This window comes from Schistocerca nitens, chromosome 8 (assembly GCF_023898315.1).
Source record: "Schistocerca nitens isolate TAMUIC-IGC-003100 chromosome 8, iqSchNite1.1, whole genome shotgun sequence".
In the NCBI taxonomy this organism is placed as follows: domain Eukaryota; kingdom Metazoa; phylum Arthropoda; class Insecta; order Orthoptera; family Acrididae; genus Schistocerca; species Schistocerca nitens.
Window position 1 is genome coordinate 167,781,371 of NC_064621.1, and position 11,339 is coordinate 167,792,709.

The 11,339-nt window shown below is 46.5% G+C and overlaps 1 non-coding gene across 1 annotated transcript; it reads right to left on the reverse strand.

The window, feature by feature from the left end:
* Positions 1-3,390: 3,390 nt before the first annotated feature.
* Positions 3,391-3,465, reverse strand: Trnat-ugu (transfer RNA threonine (anticodon UGU)). Its single transcript has one exon. It is a non-coding gene; the product is annotated as a tRNA-Thr (tRNA).
* Between the last annotated feature and the right edge of the window lie 7,874 nt (positions 3,466-11,339).

Consider the following 11,339-nt stretch of genomic DNA (forward strand, 5'->3'; position numbering starts at 1 on the left):
ATCTACAGCATTCTTCTGTAGCACCACATTTCGAAAGCTTCTTTTCTCTTCTTGTATAAGCCAATAATAGACAATAATAGACAATTACAATGACATAGGTATCAATAATGACTGAGTGCCAGATTAAAAAAATATTTCAATTTCATAGTTACTTTAACATTTAATAAGCACAGCATTTATATATTAATTAGATGTTGAGAATAATTATTTTTATTTTGAGGATAAGGAGGCTTCTTAAACTGACAAGCAAAACATGGGATTATTGCAAACTCGGACTAACAATCACGAGCCTAAACCTGCAATTGCTCTTGCGCTATGCTTGTGAATTTTTCCTTGAATTCCGTCTTCAAGTGTACTTAAGCCATGTAAATGTGTCGTGGCTATAAATATGAAATCAGGCCTTGAGTGTGGTACGATCTGCCATCACCGACGTGAGGGCAGCGTGACACGTCTTCTGTCTCCGAGCTCTCGACCGACACTACTACTTCACTCTCACAGACAGACCTCGTCTCTCAACAGTACTTAGAACGCTCTCCCATGTTTCGCCCTGAGATTGTTACTATCGATATCTGATGCTTACACGATGCAAGGAATAGCGTTAAGTTGGATACATTGTTTTATGCAGTGGAGAGTTTTGACACACTCCTTCCATGCTTTTGTTTAATTATCGTTCAAATGGAAAAATCTCGATCTGACAGTAATTCCTGTTAAATCTGTAGAGCGTTTCATATTTTCAGTAGGCACGCATGCATATACAGTTTAGACATCATTTGTCAGTTTAATTCGTCAGGGAAAGCTATCACCACTTGGGGGAAAAGTGTCTTAATTCCTTATGCAGGAGAAAGAGTTACGAGAATTTTCAATATCAATGAAGGATTGTTCAGTTCAGAATACAGATTGCAACAAGGAGTTATTCTGAAAGATTTTGTCAGAAGCACTCTTTTCGACCTAATGTTTTGCTTCTTCAAAAATAAATCTGTACCGGCACCAATCAAAAACGTTTAAGCATAATGTGCTGGTCAGTATCTCGCTACCCGTGTATGATAAACATAGAGACGATAACTTAATCGACATGTCTTCTGTATCCGCCAGGGATCCCTTTCATTCTACATAAATATTCCATATGCGAAGGTCTCACCACGCACCATACTACACTGGCATGCAGATCTTAAGAGCGAAAGTAACTTCCGCATGGTATGTCGCTGCCACGAAACGTAGCTCGATGAAACATGAAACACACATAGAAAGAACAGCTACAGTATAGCGCAAAAGGCAACTGAAAGAAACGCATAATGAGACGAACACAGTAAATGAGACTTTTATTCAAAAACAATGTCTGCCCTCAGTAGCTGAGTGGTCAGCGTGACAGACTGTCAATCCTAAGTGCCCGGGTTCGATTCCCGGCTGGGTCGGAGATTTTCTCCGCTCAGGGACTGGGTGTTGTGTTGTCCTAATCATCACCCTTTCATCCCCATCGACGCGCAGGTCGCCGAAGTGGCGTCAACTCGAAAGACCTGCACCAGGCGAACGGTCTACCCGACGGGAGGCCCTAGCCGCACATTTCATTTTCATTTCATTCAAAAACAATAACCATACTGAAGTCACCACTATTTATGATCGTCCCCTGGACATTACAAAAAAAGTGAAAAAGTTCTTAATAGGATGTTGGATCACGGAAGGCAATGCATCCTCTCCAACATGCTCCCACGCTGGCCACAAGGATCATGAGGACTTCTAGTAGTAGGACGTTCCGTGCCTTCATCAGCGCAATTGGCATTTGCTGAATAGTCGTTTGTTCCTGTGAACATGCTGAAATACGTCTCCCCTGCCTATCCAACACGTGCTCGATCGAATTTAAGTCGAAAGAAAGGGAGGCCATTCCATTCGTCGAATATCCTCTCGGCCAAAGAGTCCTTCCACTTGCGCATTTCGAAGTAATCGCACATTGACATGAAAAAATGACGCCAGGGCCGTTTGCATCCTTGAAAAGACGCACCTGGGGAAGGAGTACAGAGTCACGACAACGTTGACCGGTGAGATTCTAAAAGGTCAGTACGTCCATGCAACATCATGCCTCCTCACGCCGAAAGAACCGGACCACCGAAAGGATCATGTTCGACAGTGTTCATGTGAGCATCACGTACCTTCATAACGGGAGACATCTTGTTGTACTGAACTGAGTTATTCATAACAGCGTCTGATTAATTGTACCTTTAAACATTTGAACAGACAAGATGGTAGCTTTGTTAATAGGGCATTAGCAACAATCAACTGAGGGAACTTAAGCATGGTTGTAAGAATGATATCGAATCTATCAACCCCTTGTGACAAGATAAAATTTTATACTGAACCGGAAGTATCGTTACACGTACGTACCATAGACAGTACACTAAAAATCATGATATCCTAGCATGCTGTGCGGTGGCGTTAAATCTTTTTAGTTGTCCAATTTTTTAATGTCCACCCTCTCTTTACTCTCCTCCCCGCCCCCTGCCCATGCCCAGAAGAAATTGGAAAAAGTCCTGCGGTTGGTGAAATTTTGCTTCGATACCTGAGACTTTCTCAGGCTGAGTAATTAGTACGGTACTTCTCACGAAATGTATGTAGTTTGCGTGTTAGTTTACGGTAGATAGAAAAAGCAAAGAAGACTGGAACGTAACGTCCTTTCGACGACGCGGCCATTACAGACAGGATGGTCGAAACGGACAGTGACGGGCAATGAAATCTGCTGTACACACATTACCTCAGGCAAACTCCGAAATTGTTCTTTCGGGAAGGAAACATCAGACATTATCCACAAACCATGACGAATGCAGGTTTATTGCCTAACGTGATCTTTGGGCCCACATGGATGCGCTGAACTTATTGTCTAGACTTTATGGTTGACACTCTGCTGCCGGCCGGTGTGGCCCAGCGGTTCTAGGCGCTACAGTCTGGAACCGCGCGACCGCTACGGTCGCAGGTTCGAATGGTGCCTCGGGCATGGATGTGTGTGATGTTCTTAGGTTAGTTAGATTTAAGTAGTTCTAAGTTCTAGGGGACTGATGACCACAGAAATTAAGTCCCATAGTGCTCAGAGCCATTTGAACCTTTTTTTGTATTACAGTTAAAATGCCGAGAAGCCATGAAGGCTGAATTAGAAGACTCGAGCTAACACGGAGGTTTATCTACAGTCGTTCTTCCTGCGAACCACTCGTGACTCGAACAGGAAAGGAGACAAGCTTACAACTATCAGCAAATGATCTGGTCGCGAACCCAAATAATTCTGATCCAACGTAAAATCGCTTAGCGGGTATAAGGTCTCTATCCAGTCATGAAATGATAATTAAATAGACACCCTAGCTGCAAGCAGGCGTTGATACACTTCATTGGGGACATGTTGAAAATGTGTGCCCCGACCGGGACTCGAACCCGGGATCTCCTGCTTACATGGCAGACGCTCTATCCATCTGAGCCACCGCGGGCACAGAGGATAGGGCGTCTGCAGGGACTTATCCCTTGCACGCTCCCCGTGAGATCCACACTCCCAACATGTCCACAACACTACATTCGTAGTGCGCCTAATAGATGTTTGCCCATCTTACTCATTACTCGTGGCAGATTAATCTACCAAGTCCCGTACGAGTTCGGGCATAGCGTGTGCGTTCGCACAAGAAGGTCAAAGGCCGGGAACCCATATTTTTTAACTGTATTTGACGGCAGTATCTGTTCCCGAAAGAACAGTTACTCCAGTCACTCATTGACCATTAAGCTGTGGCAGTTGAAGACAGCAAAACGAAATCCAAAGTTTAAATTTCACGTTTAAGATACCATCGCACAGACGCGAATGGACGACATAGTGTTAAGTATATCTGGCTTAGAGAAACAACTGAAAAGTTTCAAAACTATTAGGTTGCCAGGTCAGGAAGGAACCCCATTTCGGTTTTACAAAGGGTACTCTACGACGCTGACCCCTTACTTAGCTTGCGTTTATTGCGAATCTCTCATCCAGTGCATAATCCAAGCGATCGGAAAAAAAGCACTCCAGTATAAAAACGGTAAAAGAACGGACCCACATGATTACAGATGACTATATTGAATCTCGGTTTGCTGCAGAATTCTGAAACATGTTCTGTGTTCGAATATAACAAATTCTCTAGACACCGAAAAGGTTATGTCCATGAATCAGCCCGGTTTTAGAAGGCATCCATAGTGCGAAAGTCAGCTTGTCCTTTTCTCAAATGATATACTGCGAACTATGGAAGAAGGGCAACTGGCAGTTTCCATGTTTCTTTATGTCTTGAAGCATTTCACACGGGGCTCCACTGCAGACTGTTAACGAACGTACAACAGTAAGGAATAGCTTCTCAGACATGTAAGTGGCTTGCAGACTTCATAAGTAATAGAACATAGTTTGTTGTTCTCGATGGCAAGCGTTAATGAGAGACAAGGGTATCTTCGGGAGAGCCCAGGGAAGTGTAATAGGACCGCTGTTATATCCAAACACATAGATGATTTGGCGGGCAGAATGGACAGCATTCTGCGCCTGTTTGCTGATGATGTTGTGGAATACGGGAAGATATCAAGGTTGAGTGACTGTAGAGGGATACAAAATTAATTACACAATTTCTAGATAGTGTCATGAATGGCAGATAGCTTTAATGTAGGAAACTGCAAGTAATACTGATGAGTGGTAAAAACAAACCCGCAATGCCGGGGCATAGCATTAGTCTGATCTTCTTGACACAGTTTAGATAACAAGGTCTAACGTTGCAAAGCGGTATAAAGTGGAACGATCTTGTGAGCATTGTGATAGGGAAGCTGAATTGTCGACTTCGGTTTATTGGAAGAATTTAAGGAAGGTGTAGTTCGTCTTTAAAGGACATCGGATAGAGGTCGCTAATGCAACGCATCCTTGAGTACCGATCGAGTTTTTGGTTCAAAATGGCTCTGAGCACTATGGGACTCAACGGCTGTGGTCATAAGTCCCCTAGAACTTAGAACTACTTAAACCTAACTAACCTAAGGACAGCACACAACACCCAGCCATCACGAGGCAGAGAAAATCCCTGACCCCGCCGGGAATCGAACCCGGGAACCCGGGCGTGGGAAGCGAGAACGCTACCGCACGACCACGAGATGCGGGCCGAGTTTTTGGGATCCACAACAGGTAGGATTAAAGAGATACATTGAAGCAATTGAGAGTGGGGCTGCTAGATTTGTTTCCGGTAGGTTCAAACAAAGCGCAACTATTACGGAGATGCTTCGGGAAATCAAATGGGAATCCCTGGAGGGAACGGGGTTGTTATCTTCGAGGAACATTAATCAGAAACTTTAGAGAACTGGTATTTTAAGTTGACGACAGAACGATTTTTCTGTCGCCAAAATACGTTTCGGGTAAGGACGCCTAAGATAAAATACGGGTCATTAGGGCTCATACGGAGGCAAATAGCAGTCGTTTTCTCGTAGCTGGTACTGCGAGTGCAACAGGAAATTGTATGACTAGTTGCCGGCCGAAGTGGCCGTGCGGTTAAAGGCGCTGCAGTCTGGAACCGCAAGACCGCTACGGTCGCAGGTTCGAATCCTGCCTCGGGCATGGATGTTTGTGATGTCCTTAGGTTAGTTAGGTTTAACTAGTTCTAAGTTCTAGGGGACTAATGACCTCAGCAGTTGAGTCCCATAGTGCTCAGAGCCATTTTGTATGACTAGTTGTGGTACAGGTACCCTCCGCCACGCACCGCACGGCGACTTGCAGAGCATGTATGTAGATGCAAATGCAGAAGTGGTTGTGGTCCTCAAAGTACCCTCCCCCCAACACCATAAGGTAAAGATGTATACGTAAGATGCGTAACTTGGCCGGCCGGGGTGACCGAGCGGTTCTACGCGCTACAGTCTGGAGCCGCGCGACCGCTACGGTCGCAGGTTCGAATCCTGCCTCGGGCGTAGATGTGTGTGATGTCCTTAGGTTAGTTAGGTTTAAGTAGGTAAGTCCCATAGTCCCATAGTCAGAAGTTAAGTCCCATAGTGCTCACAGCCATTTGAACCCTATTTTTTTTTTCTTTTTGTGTAACTTGTGACGAGAAAGGGTGAGAAGCGTTGTTGTTGTTGTTGTGGTCTTCAGTCCTGAGACTGGTTTGATGATGCAGCTCTCCATGCTACTCTATCCTGTACAAGCTTCTTCATCTCCCAGTACCTACTGCAGCCTACATCCTTCTGAATCTGCTTAGTGTATTCATCTCTTGGTCTCCCTCTACGATTTGACCCTCTACGCTGCCCTCCAATACTAAAATGGCGATCCCTCGATGTCTCAGATTATGTCCTACCAACAGATCCCTCCTTCTAGTCAAGTTGTGCCATAAGCTCCTCTTCCCCCCAATTCTATTCTATACCTCCTCATTAGTTATGTGATCTACCCATCAAATCTACAGCATTCTTCTGTAGCACCACATTTCGAAAGCTTATTTTCTCTTCATGTATAAGCCAATAATAGACAATAATAGACAATTAAAATGACATAGGTATCAATAATGACTGAGTGCCAGATTAAAAAATTATTTCAATTTCATAGTTACTTTAACATTTAATAAGCACAGCATTTATATATTAATTAGATGTTGAGAATAATTATTTTTATTTTGAGGATAAGGAGGCTTCTTAAACTGACAAGCAAAACATGGGATTATTGCAAACTCGGACTAACAATCACGAGCCTAAACCTGCAATTGCTCTTGCGCTATGCTTGAGAATTTTTCCTTGAATTCCGTCTTCAAGCGTACTTAAGCCATGTAAATGTGTCCTGGCTATAAACATGAAATCAGGCATTGAGTGTGGTACGATCTGCTATCACCGACTTGAGGGCAGCGTGACACGTCTTCTGTCTCCGAGCTCTCGACCGACACTACTACTTGCACTCTCGCAGACAGACCTCGTCTCTCAAACAGTGCTTAGAACGCGCTGCAATGTTTCGCCCTGAGATTGTTACTATCGATATCTGAGTGCTTACACAGTGCAAAGAATAGCGTTAAGTTGGATACATTGTTTCATGCAGTGGAGAGTTCTGACACACTCCTTCCATGCTTTTGTTTAATTGTCGTTCAAATGGAAAAATCTCGATCTGACAGTAATTCCAGTTAAATCTGTAGAGCGTTTCACATTTTCAGTAGTCACGCATGCATATACAGTTTAGACATCATTTGTCACTTTAATTCGTCAGGGAAAGCTTTTACCACTTGGGGGAAAAGTGTCTTAATTCCTTAGGCAGGAGAAAGAGTTGCGAGAATTTTGAATATCAATGAAGGATTGTTCAGTTCAGAATACAGATTGCAACAAGGAAGTTATTCAAAATGTTCAAATGTGTGTGAAATCTTATGGGACTTAACAGCTGAGGTCATCAGTCCCTAAGCTTACACACTACTTAAACTAAATTACCCTAAGGACAAACACACACACCCATGCCCGATGGCGTACTCGAACCTCCGCCGGGAACAGCCGCACAGTCTACGGCTGCAGCGCCTAGACCGCTCGGCTAATCCCGCGCGGCAGGAAGTTATTCTGAATGATTTTGTCAGAAGCACTCTTTTCGACCTAATGTTTTGCTTCTTCAAAAATAAATCTGTACCAATCAAAAACGTTTAAGCATAATGTGCTGGTCAGTATCTCGCTACCCGTGTATGATAAACATAGAGTCGATAACTTAATCGACATGTCTTCTGTATCCGCCAGGGATCCCTTTCATTCTACATAAATATTCCATATGCGAAGGTCTCACCACGCACCAAACTACACTGGCATGCAGAACTTAAGAGCGAAAGTAACTTTCGCATGGTATGTCGCTGCCACGAAACGTAGCTCGATGAAACATCAAACACACATAGAAAGAACAGCTACAGTACAGCGTAAAAGGCAACTGAAAGAAACGCATAATGAGACGAACACAGTAAATGAGACTTTTATTCAAAAACAATGTCTGCCCCCAGTAGCTGAGTGGACAGTCTGCCTTCGGCGGTGCTACGGCACGGACGTCTGTTTACGTCCCTGCCGGAGTAGTTCGCGCTCGCGCAGTTGTTTACCTCTTCGGCGTACTCGCGCGTTTAGACGACTCGATATAGAATGGCACATGCATACCGAAAGTCGACTCTGAAGATTAGTTTTTCGAATGAATATGCGAGACCGAAAGCCTACGAAATAGAAAGGTTCCTACGAGACGAAGTTATACTTGACTACAACGAACTTATCGGAATCCACCTCTCCATAGTGAGCAGTGTCGTTTACGTCAAGCTGATTAACGATGTAGTATGTGACAGAATCATCCGAGATACTAAACATGGACTCAAATTTCGGCACTCTGATGGACATGTTGGAGAAGTAACTATTGATCATGCAGGACTGGGCTTACGAAACATACGTATTTTCGAACTTCCCTTCGAGGTTCCGTGTGACTTGGTCGTTGACGCCTTACGCCCATATGGAAGAGTGCTTAGCCACGTTGAGGAAAAATGGTCCAACTTCACGACTTACCCCGTTCTCAATGGGGTGCGTCAAATCAGAATAGAACTGACACAACATGTACCCTCGTACTTGTTCATCGGCGGATGCAGAGCTATAGTCATATACGATGGACAACCCAAAACATGCTCAGGCTGTGGGAAAGAGGGCCACGTCCGTTCCGAATGTATGCAGCGGAGGATAGTGCAAGTTCCAAACGGCGAACCCGTACCTCCGTCCACGTTGACGCCGCTGCCACTAACGTATGCGGACGCATTTCGAACGGATCCCATCCCGAAGAATGACCAGCTACCAAATCCTGACAGTTTACGGCAACCGACTGCGGCGGGGACCGCCTCCAGTGACGACACGACGCACACCTCTGCCGCTCCGGCGCCGTCGACGCAGGTAACCGAGCGGAAAGGATCGGTAGGAGAAATGGAAATTGATCCTGCTGTTGTGCCGACAGCTGCTTTCGTCCCTGAGCACCGGGAGTCACTTCCGCACTCGGATACGGAGGCGCACACGCGCAAACAACGATCGCCGAAGCGCCACAAGAAACGACGGCTAGCGCCGTCGGATACCTGCTTACTGCAGTCCACGCCAGACGGACTTGGGTGTAACGTCGATACAGTGCATCCGGATGCGCAACGGGAGGTTCTACCTCCCACACAGCAGTCCGACGCGAATTATGCTCCACAGGGGTTGAATACAGACACACCGGACGGAAAGCCGACGGAAGGAGTCCCTCCACCCACCGCAGCACCGCCACCGCCTTCGGTCAGCCCGGCAGGAGAGACACGACGGGAGCTGGACCTCCAGCACAGGAACTGGGCCGACGACTCCGATACTGACTCCCACACCGACGACGCACCCACAATGGCGAGTGCTGCGTCCACAGGATGTTAACCGCGCAGAAGATGCAGACTGACGCACAGACAGCATGTCACCGGGCAGAAGCACACACATTACCATAAGCGTTCATGTGCGCTTTACGCACTGAGGAACAGCGGCAGGTATATCGAACAGCCTCTATTAATATTAATACGATCAGAACGCCTGTGAAATTGCAATTATTACATGTTGCATGCGTCAGACGTCGACATCGTTCTGCTGCAGGAAGTATGTGTTGAGAGCTTCCCCGACCTCTATGCGTACGATACGTACATTACACCTACGACTGACGGCGGCAGCGGAACAGCGATACTTCTACGTAGCGGAATAGTAGCCGAGGACGTGGTGTACCTGCCGTCAGCGCGAGGACTGGCGCTCACAGTGCTGGGAGTACGGGTCGTTAACATTTACGCACCGTCGGGGTCAGACAGACGGCGCGACCGATCCCGATTTTATGCAGAGGAGATTGCAACACTATTCTTAGGTCGGTATGAACATGTCTTATTTGGAGGCGACTTCAACTGCGTGCTCGCACCAAAAGATCAACACCCACGTTATACTTCGTGCCCGGAGCTGCGGCAACTCATACAGGACATGAATCTCATTGATACATGGGACAAGATACATGGCGACAGACGTGGATACACCTACGTCACGAGTCACTCTGCAAGTCGTCTCGATCGCATCTACGTAACACGTCGTCTCGAACCTGCGATCCTCGATGCGGAATTGTGGCCTGTCGCCTTTTCAGATCACATAGCATATATATGCACGGTCTCCTTGAGTCGTCAACAAGTGTGGAGGAGTCGCAGTGTTTGGAAACTGAATACAGCACACCTTAGGGAACCTGAGTGCACACGCTTAGTCGAAGACACTTGGCATGTGTGTGAACGACGCCTCCCGACATATCCGACGACGTTGCAGTGGTGGCTGGAATGCGTTAAGCCTGCATTGCGCTGAGCGTTAATTGCATACGGAAGGGAGCAGATGATGTGGCGGCGATACACGACGGAATTTTATTTCACGATGCTCCGCAGCTTTCTGTACAAGCACCTTCACAGGAGCGTCGTCCAGGTATAAAACGAGCACAGGCCCAAATAATTTCCATAACGCGCCGCCGACTGGAGGGGTCGCAATCCGTGCAAGGGCCTTTGAACGTGTCCGTGGAGAATCCCCGTCGATGTATCACGTTATCAGAGAAAAACAACGTAGTCGCAGAACCTTAATACAGACGGTCGTACTGCCAGATGGTCGCCGCATGACAACGCAAAAAGACATTGCCAACGCTTTCGTGGAACACTACGGTCATCTCTATGAAGAAGCGGAACACGATCAGGCAGCCTTTCATGAGGTCCGACGAACGCTCTCCGCGTGTCTCGACGAGTCGGCCAACCTGGAGTTAACAGGTGAAATCACAGTTGACGACGTAATGGAAGCGATTGATAAGGGAGCGTCGCACAAATCGCCGGGGCCCGACGGGTTTCCGTTAGAGTTCTATCGTACATTTAAAGATCTCATGACTCCACGATGGACTGCCATGTACTGCGAATTGATGTCTCCCAACGTGCCTCTTCCGCCCACCTTCGTGGAAGGAATGATCATCCCCATCCACAAACCATCTGGCGGCACAGGGATACAGGCCTAACGGCCACTGACCCTTCTTAATTGCGACTACAAGATCTACGCCAGGATACTTGCAGCACGCTTTAAACGCGTGATACGCCAAGTGATTTCACTCGACCAAACACAGCTAGGAGGTGATAGCAATATACAAACGGCACTCCGCGACTACCGCGATGTTATCGCACTGGCTTCAACTTGTCGTCTCCGGGGCGTATTGGTATCGATAGACTTCGATCGCGCATTTGACAGGCTGAGTCATGCTTATCTCACGGACGTGATGACGAAACTGAAGTTTCCGGACAGTTTTGTCACCGTCGTCATGAGACTACTCCACGGAGCCGCATCCAAAGTGCTCATCA